The sequence below is a fragment of the Taudactylus pleione genome, unplaced genomic scaffold (assembly GCF_031769625.1).
Source record: "Taudactylus pleione unplaced genomic scaffold, aTauple2 ptg000569l, whole genome shotgun sequence".
In the NCBI taxonomy this organism is placed as follows: Eukaryota; Metazoa; Chordata; class Amphibia; order Anura; family Myobatrachidae; genus Taudactylus; species Taudactylus pleione.
Window position 1 is genome coordinate 1 of NW_028284971.1, and position 17489 is coordinate 17489.

Here is a 17489-nt window from a genome sequence, read left to right on the forward strand (position 1 = left end):
ATTATTATATAGGGGGGAGAGGACTGTACAGTGATATATGAGGGGAATAACACAGCTCCCAGCACACACTGATATGTGGTATTATTATTATATAGGGGAGAGGGGACTGTACAGGGATATATGAGGGGGAATAACACAGCTCCCAGCACACACTGATATGTGCTATTATTATTATATAGGGGGGAGAGGACTGTACAGTGATATATGAGGGGGAATAACACAGCTCCCAGCACACACTGATATGTGGAATTATTATTATATAGGGGAGAGGGGACTGTACAGGGATATATGAGGGGGAATAACACAGCTCCCAGCACACACTGATATGTGCTATTATTATTATATAGGGGGGAGAGGACTGTACAGTGATATATGAGGGGAATAACACAGCTCCCAGCACACACTGATATGTGCTATTATTATATAGGGGGAGAGGGGATAGTACAGTGATATATGAGGGGGAATAACACAGCTCCCAGCACACACTGATATGTGTTGTTATTATTATTATATAGGGGAGAGGGGACTGTACAGTGATATATGAGAGGGAATAACACAGCTCCCAGCACACACTGATATGTGGTATTCTTATATAGGGGAGAGGGTACTATACAGTGATATATGAGGGGGAATAACACAGCTCCCAGCACACACTGATATGTGGTATTATTATTATTATATAGGGGAGAGGGGGCTGTACAGTGATATATGAGGGGGAATAACACAACTCCCAGCACACACTGATATGTGGTATTTTTATATAGGGGAGAGGGGCCTGTACAGTGATATATGAGGGGGAATAACACAGCTCCCAGCACACACTGATATGTGTATTATTATTATATAGGGGAGAGGGGACTGTACAGTGATATATGAGGGGGAATAACACAGCTCCCAGCACACACTGATATGTGGTATTATTATTATTATATAGGGGAGAGGGGACTGTACAGTGATATATGAAGGGGAATAACACAGCTCCCAGCACACACTGATATGTGGTATTATTATTATATAGGGAGAGGGGACTGTACAGTGATATATGAGGGGGAATAACACAGCTCCCAGCACACACTGATATGTGCTATTATTATTATATAAGGGACAGGGGACCGTACAGTGATTATATGAGGGGGAATAACACAGCTCCCAGCACACACTGATATGTGCTATTATTATTATATAGGGGAGAGTGGACTGTACAGTGATATATGAGGGGGAATAACACAGCTCCCAGCACACACTGATATGTGCTATTATTATTATATAGGGGAGAGGGGACTGTACAGTGATATGAGGGGGAATAACACAGCTCCCAGCATACGCTGATATGTGGTATTATTATTATATAGGGGAGAGGGGACAGTACAGTGATATATGAGGGGGAATAACACAGCTCCCAGCTCACACTGATATGTGGTATTATTATATAGGGGAGAGGGGACCGCACAGTGATATATGAGGGGAAATAACACAGCTCCCAGCACACACTGATATGTGGTATTATTATTATATAGGGGAGAGGGGACTGTACAGTGATATATGAGGGGGGATAACACAGTTCCCTGCACACACTGATATGTGGTTTTATTATTATATAGGGAGAGGGGACTGTACAGTGATATATGAGGGGGAATAACACAGCTCCCAGCACACACTGATATGTGGTATTATTATATAGGGGAGAGGGGACCGCACAGTGATATATGAGGGGGAATAACACAGCTCCCAGCACACACTGATATGTGCTATTATTATTATATAGAGGAGAGGGGACTGTACAGTGATATATGATGGGGAATAACACAGCACGCAGCACACACTGGTTCGTGGTATTATTATTATATAGGGGAGAGGGGACTGTACAGTGATATGAGGAGGAATAACACAGCTCCCAGCACACACTGATATGTGGTATTATTATATAGGGGGGAGGGGACTGTACAGTGATATATGAGGGGGAATAACACAGCTCCCAGCACACACTGATATGTGATATTATTATATAGGGAGAGGGGACTGTACAGTGATATGAGGGGGAATAACACAGCTCCCAGCACACACTGATATGTGGTATTATTATTATATAGGGGAGAGAGGACTGTATAGTGATATATGAGGGGGAATAACACAGCTCCCCGCACACACTGATATGTGGTATTATTATTATATAGGGGGGAGGGACCGTACAGTGATATATGAGGGTAAATAACACAGCTCCCAGCACACACTGTGTGCTATTATTATATAGGGGAGAGGGGACTGTACAGTGATATATGAGGGGGAATAACACAGCTCCCTGCACACACTGATATCTGGTATTATTATATAGGGGAGAGGGGACTGTACAGTGATATATGAGGGGGAATAACACAGCTCCCAGCACACACTGATATTTGGTATTATTATTATATAAGGGAGAGGGGACCGTACAGTGATGTATGAGGGGGAATAACACAGCTCCCAGCACACACTGATATGTGCTATTATTATATAGGGGGAGAGGGGGCTGTACAGTGATATATGAGGGGGAATAACACAGCTCCCAGCACACACTGATATGTGGTATTATTATATAGGGGAGAGGGGACTGTACAGTGATATATGAGGGGAATAACACAGCTCCCAGCACACACTGATATGTGGTATTATTATTATTATATAGGGGAGAGGGGACTGTACAGTGATATATGAAGGGGAATAACACAGCTCCCAGCACACACTGATATGTGGTATTATTATTATATAGGGAGAGGGGACTGTACAGTGATATATGAGGGGGAATAATACAGCTCCCAGCACACACTGATATGTGGTATTATTATTATATAGGGGAGAGGGGACTGTACAGTGATATATGAGAGGGAATAACACAGCTCCCAGCACACACTGATATGTGGTATTATTATATAGGGGAGAGGGGCCTGTACAGTGATATATGAGGGGGAATAACACAGCTCCCAGCACACACTGATATGTGGTATTATTATATAGGGGAGAGGGGGACTGTACAGTGATATATGAGGGGAATAACTCAGCTCCCAGCACACACTGATATGTGGTATTATTATATAGGGGAGAAAGGACTGTACAGTGATATATGAGAGGGAATAACACAGCTCCCAGCACACACTGATATGTGCTATTATTATATAGGGGGAGAGGGGATAGTACAGTGATATATGAGGGGGAATAACACAGCTCCCAGCACTCACTGATATGTGTATTATTATTATTATTATATAGGGGAGAGGGGACTGTACAGTGATATATGAGGGGGAATAACACAGCTCCCAGCACACACTGATATGTGGTATTATTATTATTATATAGGGGAGAGGGGACTGTACAGTGATATATGAAGGGGAATAACACAGCTCCCAGCACACACTGATATGTGGTATTATTATATAGGGAGAGGGGACTGTACAGTGATATATGAGGGGGAATAACACAGCTCCCAGCACACACTGATATGTGGTATTATTATTATATAGGGGAGAGGAGACTGTACAGTGATATATGAGAGGGAATAACACAGCTCCCAGCACACACTGATATGTGGTATTATTATATAGGGGAGAGGGGCCTGTACAGTGATATATGAGGGGGAATAACACAGCTCCCAGCACACACTGATATGTGGTATTATTATATAGGGGAGAGGGGACTGTACAGTGATATATGAGGGGAATAACTCAGCTCCCAGCACACACTGATATGTGGTATTATTATATAGGGGAGAAAGGACTGTACAGTGATATATGAGAGGGAATAACACAGCTCCCAGCACACACTGATATGTGGTATTTTTATATAGGGGAGAGGGGCGTGTACAGTGATATATGAGGGGGAATAACACAGCTCCCAGCACACACTGATATGTGGTATTATTATTATATAGGGGAGAGGGGACTGTACAGTGATATATGAGAGGGAATATCACAGCTCCCAGCACACACTAATATGTGGTATTATTAATATATAGGGGAGAGGGGACTGTACAGTGATATATGAGGGGGAATAACACAGCTCCCAGCACACACTGATATGTGGTATTATTATTATTATATAGGGTAGAGGGGACTGTACAGTGATATATGAAGGGGAATAACACAGCTCCCAGCACACACTGATATGTGGTATTATTATTATATAGGGAGAGGGGACTGTACAGTGATATATGAGGGGGAATAACACAGCTCCCAGCACACACTGATATGTGGTATTATTATTATATAGGGGAGAGGGGACTGTACAGTGATATATGATAGGGAATAACACAGCTCCCAGCACACACTGATATGTGGTATTATTATATAGGGGAGAGGGGCCTGTACAGTGATATATGAGGGGGAATAACACAGCTCCCAGCACACACTGATATGTGGTATTATTATTATATAGGGGAGAGAGGACTGTATAGTGATATATGAGGGGGAATAACACAGCTCCCCGCACACACTGATATCTGGTATTATTATATAGGGGAGAGGGGACTGTACAGTGATATATGAGGGGGAATAACACAGCTCCCAGCACACACTGATATGTGGTATTATTATATAGGGGAGAGGGGACTGTACAGTGATATATGAGGGGAATAACTCAGCTCCCAGCACACACTGATATGTGGTATTATTATATAGGGGAGAAAGGACTGTACAGTGATATATGAGAGGGAATAACACAGCTCCCAGCACACACTGATATGTGGTATTTTTATATAGGGGAGAGGGGCCTGTACAGTGATATATGAGGGGGAATAACACAGCTCCCAGCACACACTGATATGTGGTATTATTATTATATAGGGGAGAGGGGACTGTACAGTGATATATGAGAGGGAATAACACAGCTCCCAGCACACACTAATATGTGGTATTATTAATATATAGGGGAGAGGGGACTGTACAGTGATATATGAGGGGGAATAACACAGCTCCCAGCACACACTGATATGTGGTATTATTATATAGGGGAGAGGGGACTGTACAGTGATATATGAGGGGGAATAACACAGCTCCCAGCACACACTGATATGTGGTATTTTTATATAGGGGAGAGGGGCCTGTACAGTGTTATATGAGGGGAATAACACAGCTCCCAGCACACACTGATATGTGGTATTATTATTATATAGGGGAGAGGGGACTGTACAGTGATATATGAGAGGGAATAACACAGCTCCCAGCACACACTGATATGTGGTATTATTATTATAAAGGGGAGAGGGGACTGTACAGTGATATATGAGGGGGAATAACACAGCTCCCAGCACACACTGATAAGTGGTATTATTATATAGGGGAGAGGGGACTGTACAGTGATATATGAGGGGGAATAACACAGCTCCCAGCACACACTGATATGTGGTATTATTATTATATAGGGGAGAGGGGACTGTACAGTGATATATGAGGGGGAATAACACAGCTCCCAGCACACACTGATATGTGGTATAATTATTATATAGGGGAGAGGGGCCTGTACAGTGATATATGAGGGGGAATAACACAGCTCCCAGCACACACTGATATGTGGTATTATTATTATATAGGGGAGAGGGGACTGTACAGTGATATATGAGAGGGAATAACACAGCTCCCAGCACACACTGATATGTGGTATTATTATTATATAGGGGAGAGGGGACTGTACAGTGATATATGAGGGGGAATAACACAGCTCCCAGCACACACTGATATGTGGTATTATTATATAGGGGAGAGGGGACTGTACAGTGATATATGAGGGGGAATAACACAGCTCCCACCACACACTGATATGTGGTATTATTATTATATAGGGAAAGAGGCGCCTGTACAGTGATATATGAGGGGGAATAACACAGCTCCCAGCACACACTGATATGTGGTATTATTATATAGGGGAGAGGGGACTGTACAGTGATATATGAGAGGGAATAACACAACTCCCAGCACACACTGATATGTGGTATTTTTATATAGGGGAGAGGGGCCTGTACAGTGATATATGAGGGGGAATAACACAGCTCCCAGCACACACTGATATGTGTATTATTATTATATAGGGGAGAGGGGACTGTACAGTGATATATGAGGGGGAATAACACAGCTCCCAGCACACACTGATATGTGGTATTATTATTATTATATAGGGGAGAGGGGACTGTACAGTGATATATGAAGGGGAATAACACAGCTCCCAGCACACACTGATATGTGGTATTATTATTATATAGGGAGAGGGGACTGTACAGTGATATATGAGGGGGAATAACACAGCTCCCAGCACACACTGATATGTGGTATTATTATTATATAGGGGAGAGGGGACTGTACAGTGATATATGAAAGGGAATAACACAGCTCCCAGCACACACTGATATGTGGTATTATTATATAGGGGAGAGGGGCCTGTACAGTGATATATGAGGGGGAATAACACAGCTCCCAGCACACACTGATATGTGGTATTATTATTATATAGGGGAGAGGGGACTGTACAGTGATATATGAGGGGGAATAACACAGCTCCCAGCACACAGTGATATGTGGTATTATTATTATATAGGGGAGAGGGGACTGTACAGGGATATATGAGGGGGAATAACACAGCTCCCAGCACACACTGATGTGTGCTATTATTATTATATAGGGGGGAGAGGACTGTACAGTGATATATGAGGGGGAATAACACAGCTCCCAGCACACACTGATATATGCTATTATTATTATATAGGGGGGAGAGGACTGTACAGTGATATATGAGGGGAATAACACAGCTCCCAGCACACACTGATATGTGGTACTATTATTATTATATAGGGGAGAGGGGACTGTACAGGGATATATGAGGGGGAATAACACAGCTCCCAGCACACACTGATATGTGCTATTATTATTATATAGGGGGGAGAGGACTGTACAGTGATATATGAGGGGGAATAACACAGCTCCCAGCACACACTGATATGTGGTATTATTATTATTATATAGGGGAGAGGGGACTGTACAGGGATATATGAGGGGGAATAACACAGCTCCCAGCACACACTGATATGTGCTATTATTATTATATAGGGGGAGAGGACTGTACAGTGATATATGAGGGGAATAACACAGCTCCCAGCACACACTGATATGTGCTATTATTATATAGTGGGAGAGGGGATAGTACAGTGATATATGAGGGGGAATAACACAGCTCCCAGCACACACTGATTTGTGTTGTTATTATTATTATATAGGGGAGAGGGGACTGTACAGTGATATATGAGAGGGAATAACACAGCTCCCAGCACACACTGATATGTGGTATTATTATATAGGGGAGAGGGTACTATACAGTGATATATGAGGGGGAATAACACAGCTCCCAGCACACACTGATATGTGCTATTATTATTATATAGGGGACAGGGGACCGTACAGTGATTATATGAGTTGGAATAACACAGCTCCCAGCACACACTGATATGTGCTATTATTATTATATAGGGGAGAGTGGACTGTACAGTGATATATGAGGGGGAATAACACAGCTCCCAGCACACACTGATATGTGCTATTATTATTATATAGGGGAGAGGGGACTGTACAGTGATATGAGGGGGAATAACACAGCTCCCAGCATACGCTGATATGTGGTATTATTATTATATAGGGGAGAGGGGACAGTACAGTGATATATGAGGGGGAATAACACAGCTCCCAGCTCACACTGATATGTGGTATTATTATATAGGGGAGAGGGGATCGCACAGTGATATATGAGGGGAAATAACACAGCTCCCAGCACACACTGATATGTGGTATTATTATTATATAGGGGAGAGGGGACTGTACAGTGATATATGAGGGGGGATAACACAGTTCCCTGCACACACTGATATGTGGTTTTATTATTATATAGGGAGAGGGGACTGTACAGTGATATATGAGGGGGAATAACACAGCTCCCAGCACACACTGATATGTGGTATTATTATATAGGGGAGAGGGGACCGCACAGTGATATATGAGGGGAAATAACACAGCTCCCAGCACACACTGATATGTGGTATTATTATTATATAGGGAGAGGGGACTGTACAGTGATATATGAGGGGGAATAACACAGCTCCCAGCACACACTGATATGTGCTATTATTATTATATAGAGGAGAGGGGACTGTACAGTGATATATGATGGGGAATAACACAGCACGCAGCACACACTGGTTCATGGTATTATTATTATATAGGGGAGAGGGGACTGTACAGTGATATGAGGGGGAATAACACAGCTCCCAGCACACACTGATATGTGGTATTATTATTATATAGGGGAGAGAGGACTGTATAGTGATATATGAGGGGGAATAACACAGCTCCCTGCACACACTGATATGTGGTATTATTATATAGGGGAGAGGGGACTGTACAGTGATATATGAGGGGGAATAACACAGCTCCCAGCACACACTGATATTTGGTATTATTATTATATAAGGGAGAGGGGACCGTACAGTGATGTATGAGGGGGAATAACACAGCTCCCAGCACACACTGATATGTGCTATTATTATATAGGGGGAGAGGGGGCTGTACAGTGATATATGAGGGGGAATAACACAGCTCCCAGCACACACTGATATGTGGTATTATTATATAGGGGAGAGGGGACTGTACAGTGATATATGAGGGGGAATAGCACAGCTCCCAGCACACACTGATATGTGCTATTATTATTATATAGGGAAAGAGGCGCCTGTACAGTGATATATGAGGGGGAATAACACAGCTCCCAGCACACACTGATATGTGGTATTATTATATAGGGGAGAGGGGACTGTACAGTGATATATGAGAGGGAATAACACAGCTCCCAGCACACACTGATATGTGGTATTTTTATATAGGGGAGAGGGGCCTGTACAGTGATATATGAGGGGGAACAACACAGCTCCCAGCACACACTGATATGTGGTATTATTATTATTATATAGGGGAGAGGGGACTGTACAGTGATATATGAGGGGGAATAACACAGCTCCCAGCACACACTGATATGTGGTATTATTATTATTATTATATAGGGGAGAGGGGACTGTACAGTGATATATGAAGGGGAATAACACAGCTCCCAGCACACACTGATATGTGGTATTATTATTATATAGGGAGAGGGGACTGTACAGTGATATATGAGGGGGAATAACACAGCTCCCAGCACACACTGATATGTGGTATTATTATTATATAGGGGAGAGGGGACTGTACAGTGATATATGAGAGGGAATAACACAGCTCCCAGCACACACTGATATGTGGTATTATTATATAGGGAGAGGGGCCTGTACAGTGATATATGAGGGGGAATAACACAGCTCCCAGCACACACTGATATGTGGTATTATTATTATATAGGGGAGAGGGGACTGTACAGTGATATATGAGGGAGAATAACAGCTCCCAGCACACACTGATATGTGGTATTATTATTATATAGGGGAGAGGGGACTGTACAGGGATATATGAGGGGGAATAACACAGCTCCCAGCACACACTGATATGTGCTATTATTATTATATAGGGGGGAGAGGACTGTACAGTGATATATGAGGGGGAATAACACAGCTCCCAGCACACACTGATATATGCTATTATTATTATATAGGGGGGAGAGGACTGTACAGTGATATATGAGGGGAATAACACAGCTCCCAGCACACACTGATATGTGGTATTATTATTATATAGGGGGGAGAGGACTGTACAGTGATATATGAGGGGGAATAACACAGCTCCCAGCACACACTGATATGTGGTATTATTATTATTATATAGGGGAGAGGGGACTGTACAGGGATATATGAGGGGGAATAACACAGCTCCCAGCACACACTGATATGTGCTATTATTATTATATAGGGGGAGAGGACTGTACAGTGATATATGAGGGGAATAACACAGCTCCCAGCACACACTGATATGTGCTATTATTATATAGGGGGAGAGGGGATAGTACAGTGATATATGAGGGGGAATAACACAGCTCCCAGCACACACTGATATGTGTTGTTATTATTATTATATAGGGGAGAGGGGACTGTACAGTGATATATGAGAGGGAATAACACAGCTCCCAGCACACACTGATATGTGGTATTATTATATAGGGGAGAGGGTACTATACAGTGATATATGAGGGGGAATAACACAGCTCCCAGCACACACTGATATGTGGTATTATTATTATTATATAGGGGAGAGGGGGCTGTACAGTGATATATGAGAGGGAATAACACAGCTCCCAGCTCACACTGATATGTGGTATTATTATATAGGGGAGAGGGGACTGTACAGTGATATATGAGGGGGAATAACACAGCTCCCAGCACACACTGATATGTGGTATTTTTATATAGGGGAGAGGGGCCTGTACAGTGTTATATGAGGGGAATAACACAGCACGCAGCACACACTGGCTCGTGGTATTATTATTATATAGGGGAGAGGGGACTGTACAGTGATATGAGGGGGAATAACACAGCTCCCAGCACACACTGATATGTGGTATTATTATTATATAGGGGAGAGGGGACTGTACAGTGATATATGAGGGGAATAACACAGCTCACAGCACACACTGATATGTGGTATTATTATTATTATATAGGGTAGAGGGGACTGTACAGTGATATATGAGGGGGAATAACACAGCTCCCAGCACACACTGATATGTGGTATAATTATTATATAGGGGAGAGGGGCCTGTACAGTGATATATGAGGGGGAATAACACAGCTCCCAGCACACACTGATATGTGGTATTATTATTATATAGGGGAGAGGGGACTGTACAGTGATATATGAGAGGGAATAACACAGCTCCCAGCACACACTGATATGTGGTATTATTATTATATAGGGGAGAGGGGACTGTACAGTGATATATGAGGGGGAATAACACAGCTCCCAGCACACACTGATATGTGGTATTATTATATAGGGGAGAGGGGACTGTACAGTGATATATGAGGGGGAATAACACAGCTCCCACCACACACTGATATGTGGTATTATTATTATATAGGGAAAGAGGCGCCTGTACAGTGATATATGAGGGGGAATAACACAGCTCCCAGCACACACTGATATGTGGTATTATTATATAGGGGAGAGGGGACTGTACAGTGATATATGAGAGGGAATAACACAACTCCCAGCACACACTGATATGTGGTATTTTTATATAGGGGAGAGGGGCCTGTACAGTGATATATGAGGGGGAATAACACAGCTCCCAGCACACACTGATATGTGTATTATTATTATTATATAGGGGAGAGGGGACTGTACAGTGATATATGAGGGGGAATAACACAGCTCCCTGCACACACTGATATCTGGTATTATTATATAGGGGAGAGGGGACTGTACAGTGATATATGAGGGGGAATAACACAGCTCCCAGCACACACTGATATTTGGTATTATTATTATATAAGGGAGAGGGGACCGTACAGTGATGTATGAGGGGGAATAACACAGCTCCCAGCACACACTGATATGTGCTATTATTATATAGGGGGAGAGGGGGCTGTACAGTGATATATGAGGGGGAATAACACAGCTCCCAGCACACACTGATATGTGGTATTATTATATAGGGGAGAGGGGACTGTACAGTGATATATGAGGGGAATAACACAGCTCCCAGCACACACTGATATGTGGTATTATTATTATTATATAGGGGAGAGGGGACTGTACAGTGATATATGAAGGGGAATAACACAGCTCCCAGCACACACTGATATGTGGTATTATTATTATATAGGGAGAGGGGACTGTACAGTGATATATGAGGGGGAATAATACAGCTCCCAGCACACACTGATATGTGGTATTATTATTATATAGGGGAGGGGACTGTACAGTGATATATGAGAGGGAATAACACAGCTCCCAGCACACACTGATATGTGGTATTATTATATAGGGGAGAGGGGCCTGTACAGTGATATATGAGGGGGAATAACACAGCTCCCAGCACACACTGATATGTGGTATTATTATATAGGGGAGAGGGGACTGTACAGTGATATATGAGGGGAATAACTCAGCTCCCAGCACACACTGATATGTGGTATTATTATATAGGGGAGAAAGGACTGTACAGTGATATATGAGAGGGAATAACACAGCTCCCAGCACACACTGATATGTGCTATTATTATATAGGGGGAGAGGGGATAGTACAGTGATATATGAGGGGGAATAACACAGCTCCCAGCACTCACTGATATGTGTATTATTATTATTATTTTCTACTTCAGGGTCCATAGGGTATCCACAGGATACCTTGGGGTATAGGTGTGACGTCAGTCGCAGGGCACCAAAGAGTTAAGCTTTCAGCCTCCCAGGATGCACTAGGTCCCCCTCCTATACCCCGCCCCCGGGCCAAGGCACCTCAGTTTAGTTTGGTGCCCGGCCGGAGTCGGGTGCACCTGTTGGAGTGGGGGCTAGAAGAGCCCCTGAAGCTTATTCTTCATGCAGCTGTGGCTGCACATCTGGATGAACAGCATGGACAGTCAGTCCTGACGTCCATGCTGTCTTCCCTACACCCCGCCGGTACCAGAACGCCGGTACTGATCCGGGGATGCTGGTGGGCGTCTGGGGTCACAGCTAGCGGTGACCCCAGATGCTCCGGACCATGGCCGGATTCAAGGGGGACAGAGGTAAGCAGCGGGGTCCCGCGGTGGGTCCCCGCTGATCACATGGTCCTAAGTCCCCAGGCAGGGGGCTCCCTGGGGACTGGCTGCAGCGTGGAGCCAGGCGACCAACCTGCGCTTCCACTACCCCCTGGGACAGCGGACCGCAGCAGAGCGGTAGCGCTGCGGCGTCCCAGGGGTTAAATGCATGCCAGGGGAGCGCGCCTTCCCTGTCTCACAGCCGGCGCCTCCCCCGCTGCACACAGCCCTCTCTGCATGCTGCCGACTGGTCCTGTGGCAGCGCTCCTCCCCCAGGCCAGCCTCCTCTCTGCTCCTCGGCGGCCATCTTCTCCAGAACGCATGGTGAACGCTGCTGGAAGCGCTGGACGGAAGCATCGTGGTCTGGGTCCCCCCGCATACCTCTCCTCCGCTGTGGTCAGGTCTGTGTATGCAGCGCTGTGTCCTACCAGGCCCTGTGTCTGTGTAGTTGAGTGATCAGCGCTGTTAGTGCAGGAATTGTTATTTTTCTGCATTGTATGTGACTGTGCTAGCGCTGCTGCCTGTAATCTTTTCTTCTCTAAACTGTCAGCTTTATTACTGTCCCTGTTCTTTCTGCTAAAGCCCTTGCGGTGCGGTGCTGCAGGGTGGTCTCTCGCCTATTTAATACTTAATTGGTGAGAGAGGTCACATACGTGGTGCCATCATGTCTGAAAGTGATTTTCCCCTCCGGCTACAGTGTACCACGTGCAAAGTACCGTTAGCGGAGGGGGAGGGTAGCGCGGAGGGCCTTTGCCGGCAGTGTTTGTCCATGGCGCGGCCTATTACGGTTACAGCACCGGTACAGGAGCCGCCCTGGGCTTGTTTCGCTCAGGCGTTAACAGCTTTAGTGGGCCAGTTAGCTCCGCAGCCCGCGTTTACTCCGATGGGTTTGTCCCAGCAGTCTGTGGTGTCGTCACCCATGCAGGGGTTCCCACGACAATTGGTGGTACCCCACAGTCTCCCTATTTCCCCGCTCCCGGGTTCTCAGGAGCCAGCGTGGGTTAACTCCCTGACAAGTTCTGTACAGCACTTGTCGGATGTGTTGCAAGGGGAGTCTGTGATGCGGTCTCATAAAAGGCCGGTGGCGTCTCTGTCCGCTCCTTATGAGGATGACGAAGGGACGTCTGATGATGGGGAGATTCTAGATCCTTACGATCAGGAACCTCTCCATACTAAGGACGCTGATGCTAAGTCCAAAGTATATATTCCTGGACTTATTCGGGCGGTCCGCACAGCCTTGGTGATTGAGGACGAAGTTCCCCCAGCGGCTAAATCTAAGTATGCCTTTTTCAAAGATGTGAAGGGCGATGCCACAGTCTTTCCTCTTTCGGGTCAGTTGGTGGACCATTTAGAGGAGGCGTGGAAACAACCTGGCAAAAGATACCAGCCGCAGAGACGCCTGGCGGTGGCTTATCCGTTCGCGGATAATTATTTTGCTAAGTGGGAATCCCCTCCACAGGTGGATTCTCACGTGACCCGTCTTGTCCGTAGTGCCACATTGCCGATGCCATCCATGTCCTCCCTTAAGGATGCTACGGACCGCAAGGTAGAAATCTGCCTGAAGTCCGCTTATTCCCTTGCAGGGGGGGCAGCACGGCCGGCTATGGCCATTTGCTGGGTTGCCAGAGCGATGGAGCGCTGGGCGGATTCATTAGAGGCTTCTTTTGAATCCGACTGTCCGGCCGATCAGGCGGAGTTGATTGGCAATCTCTGTGATTCGGCCACCTACATCAACGAGGCGGCTCTAGACATTAGTACTCTGGTGTCTAGAATTTCTTCAGCAGCGGTAGCTGCTCGTCGCACCTTGTGGCTGCGATCCTGGAAGGCGGACGCAGATTCCAAGAAAGGTCTGGAAGCGTTGCCGTTTACCGGAGAAGTTCTCTTCGGTCCGGATCTGGATAAGATTGTGGCCACGCTGGCGGCAGCCAAATCTGCCTGTCTCCCGTCGGCCGCTGCTCCTTCTGGTTCGGGACCATCGTCCTTTCGGTCATCTAGGGCCCAGGGCAGGCCCAAACCACAGTCGTTTCCTCGACAGGCTGGCCCTAAGAAATCGGTCAAGCCCCGGAAGCAGGCATGGAGTACCAGACGTCCGGCCCCCAAGCCAGATGACAAGCCTGCGGCCTGACGGTCCGGGCCTCCCTTTGGGGGATCCCAGGGTGGGAGGCCGCCTGCTACAGTTCGCCCAGTGTTGGTCGACCACTACGACAGACACTTGGGTTCTGGAGGTGGTTTCCCACGGATACGCCCTCTCCTTCCGGCACAGACCCCCGGCTCGCTTCTTCACCACGGGTCTCCCATCAGACCGGAACAAGGCTACGGAGCTGCGGAAGGTATTGCACACTATGCTCCAGGCTGGAGTTATAGTGGCGGTTCCATTCTCCCAGAGGGGCCAGGGTTTCTATTCAAATCTATTTTTGGTACAGAAACCCAATGGGTCATATCGTCCGATACTCAACCTCAAAGCACTCAACAAGTCTTTGCGGGTCCCGAAGTTTCGGATGGAGACCCTACGGTCCATCATTCTGGCGCTGGATCCTGGGGACTACTTGGTGTCATTGGACATACAGGACGCTTACCTGCATGTCCCTATTCTTTGGCGCCATCAACAGTTCCTCAGGTTTGCAATCAGCAGCGACCACTTCCAGTTTCGGGCGTTACCTTTTGGCCTGGCAACAGCACCACGTGTTTTCACCAAGGTGATGGCGGTCATGGCGGCTTCTCTGCGGCTGCAGGGAGTCCGCATGTTGCCGTATTTGGACGACCTGTTATTGGTGGCAGGATCTCCAGAGCTCCTGTTACGCCACTTGGACCTGACCATTGCACTGCTGCAACGGCACGGCTGGCTAATCAACTGGCAGAAGTCCACTCTAATCCCGTCTCGGAGGATTCTGCATCTTGGAGCCTTATTGGACTCGGGACAGCAAAGGATCTTCGTGACGGAGGACAAGATCTCTGCTTTACAGTCAAGGGTGCGCAGTTGTCTGCACAGCCGCCGGGTGTCCTTACACTCGGCGATGAGGTTACTGGGCTCCATGGTGTCGGTGTTCGACATGGTGGAATACGCCCAGTTTCACTCCAGACCTCTGCAGCACCTGATCCTGTCCAAGTGGAACGGGCTGACTCAGTCTCTGAAGTCCCAGACGATTGTGCTCACCCAGGAGGTTCGCCTGTCCCTTACGTGGTGGTTACAGACGACCCACCTCAACAAGGGACGTCCGTTCTGGGTTCCAAATTGGGTCCTGTTGACAACGGACGCCAGTCTTCGGGGCTGGGGAGCAGTTTCGGGTCCACACTTGTTCCAGGGCAGGTGGACGCCGACAGAAGCGGAGCTTCCAATAAATATCTTGGAACTCCGTGCGGTCTTCAATGCTCTCCAGCAGGCACAGCGGTTTCTCCAGGGTCGCCCGGTGCAGGTCCAGTCGGACAACGCTACCACCGTGGCCTACATAAACAGGCAAGGAGGAACTCGCAGTCGGGCGGCTCTCGTAGAGGTCTCTCGGATCCTGGTTTGGGCGGAGCGCAATCTTCCGGCCATATCAGCGGTCTTCATCCCGGGAGTGCTCAATTGGGAGGCGGACTTTCTAAGTCGCCAGGACGTTCATCCGGGGGAATGGTCCCTGCACCCGGACGTTTTTCAACTACTGGTGGACAGGTGGGGTCTTCCAGAAATCGACCTCATGGCGTCCCGGCACAACAACAAGTTGCCGGTGTACGGGTCTCGCACAAGAGACAAAGGGGCGTCTCTGGTGGATGCTCTGTCCGTCCGGTGGACGTTCCGGTTCGCATACCTGTTCCCTCCGGTCTCCCTTCTTCCACGGGTAATCCGGAAATTCAAACAGGAAGGAGGGACGCTCCTGTTGATAGCTCCCGCGTGGCCCAGACGGCACTGGTTCTCAGACCTTCAGGGTCTGTCCGTGGACATTCCTCTGCGGTTGCCGCTACGACCGGACCTTCTGTCTCAGGGTCCTTGCCTTCACCCGGACCTGACTCGGCTGTCTTTGACGGCGTGGCTGTTGAGACGGCCATGCTGAGGTCCCGGGGGTTTTCCAGCTCTGTGGTGCGTACCATGTTACGAGCTCGGAAACCGTCTTCCGCGAGGATATACCATCGCGTGTGGCATACGTTCTTCCAGTGGTGTCGACCGAGAGGTTATGCACCGCGGGAGTTTCGTCTGTCTCGGATTCTCGCCTTCCTGCAAGCGGGACTAGATCATGGGCTTCGCCTTGCTTCTTTGAAGGTACAGGTTTCGGCCCTATCTGTCTGGTTTCACCGTAGGATTGCTACAATCCCGGATGTGCGCACCTTTATGCAGGGTGTTCTCCGCATTCAGCCGCCCTTTGTTCCACCTGTGGCGCCTTGGGATTTGGCTGTGGTCCTGAGGGCTCTCCAAGGACCGCCGTTTGAACCACTGGGCTCAGTGGATCTTAAATGGCTAACAGCTAAGACTGTTTTCCTTCTGGCTATTGCTTCGGCCAGACGTGTTTCTGAGTTAGGGGCTCTTTCTTGTAGACCCCCTTTCTTGGTTTTTTATGGGAACAGGGCAGTGCTCCGCACTCGGCCCGAGTTTCTTCCCAAAGTTATTTCCCAGTTTCATATTAACGAGGAAATAGTTGTTCCGGCCTTTAACTCACCGGGTCTTTCCGTGGGTGAGGCCTCATTGGATGTTGTGCGGGCCTTAAGGACTTATGTTGACCGCACTTCTTCGTTTAGGAAGTCGGACGCTTTGTTTGTCCTCTTTGGCTTCCGTAAAAAGGGTTGGCCTGCT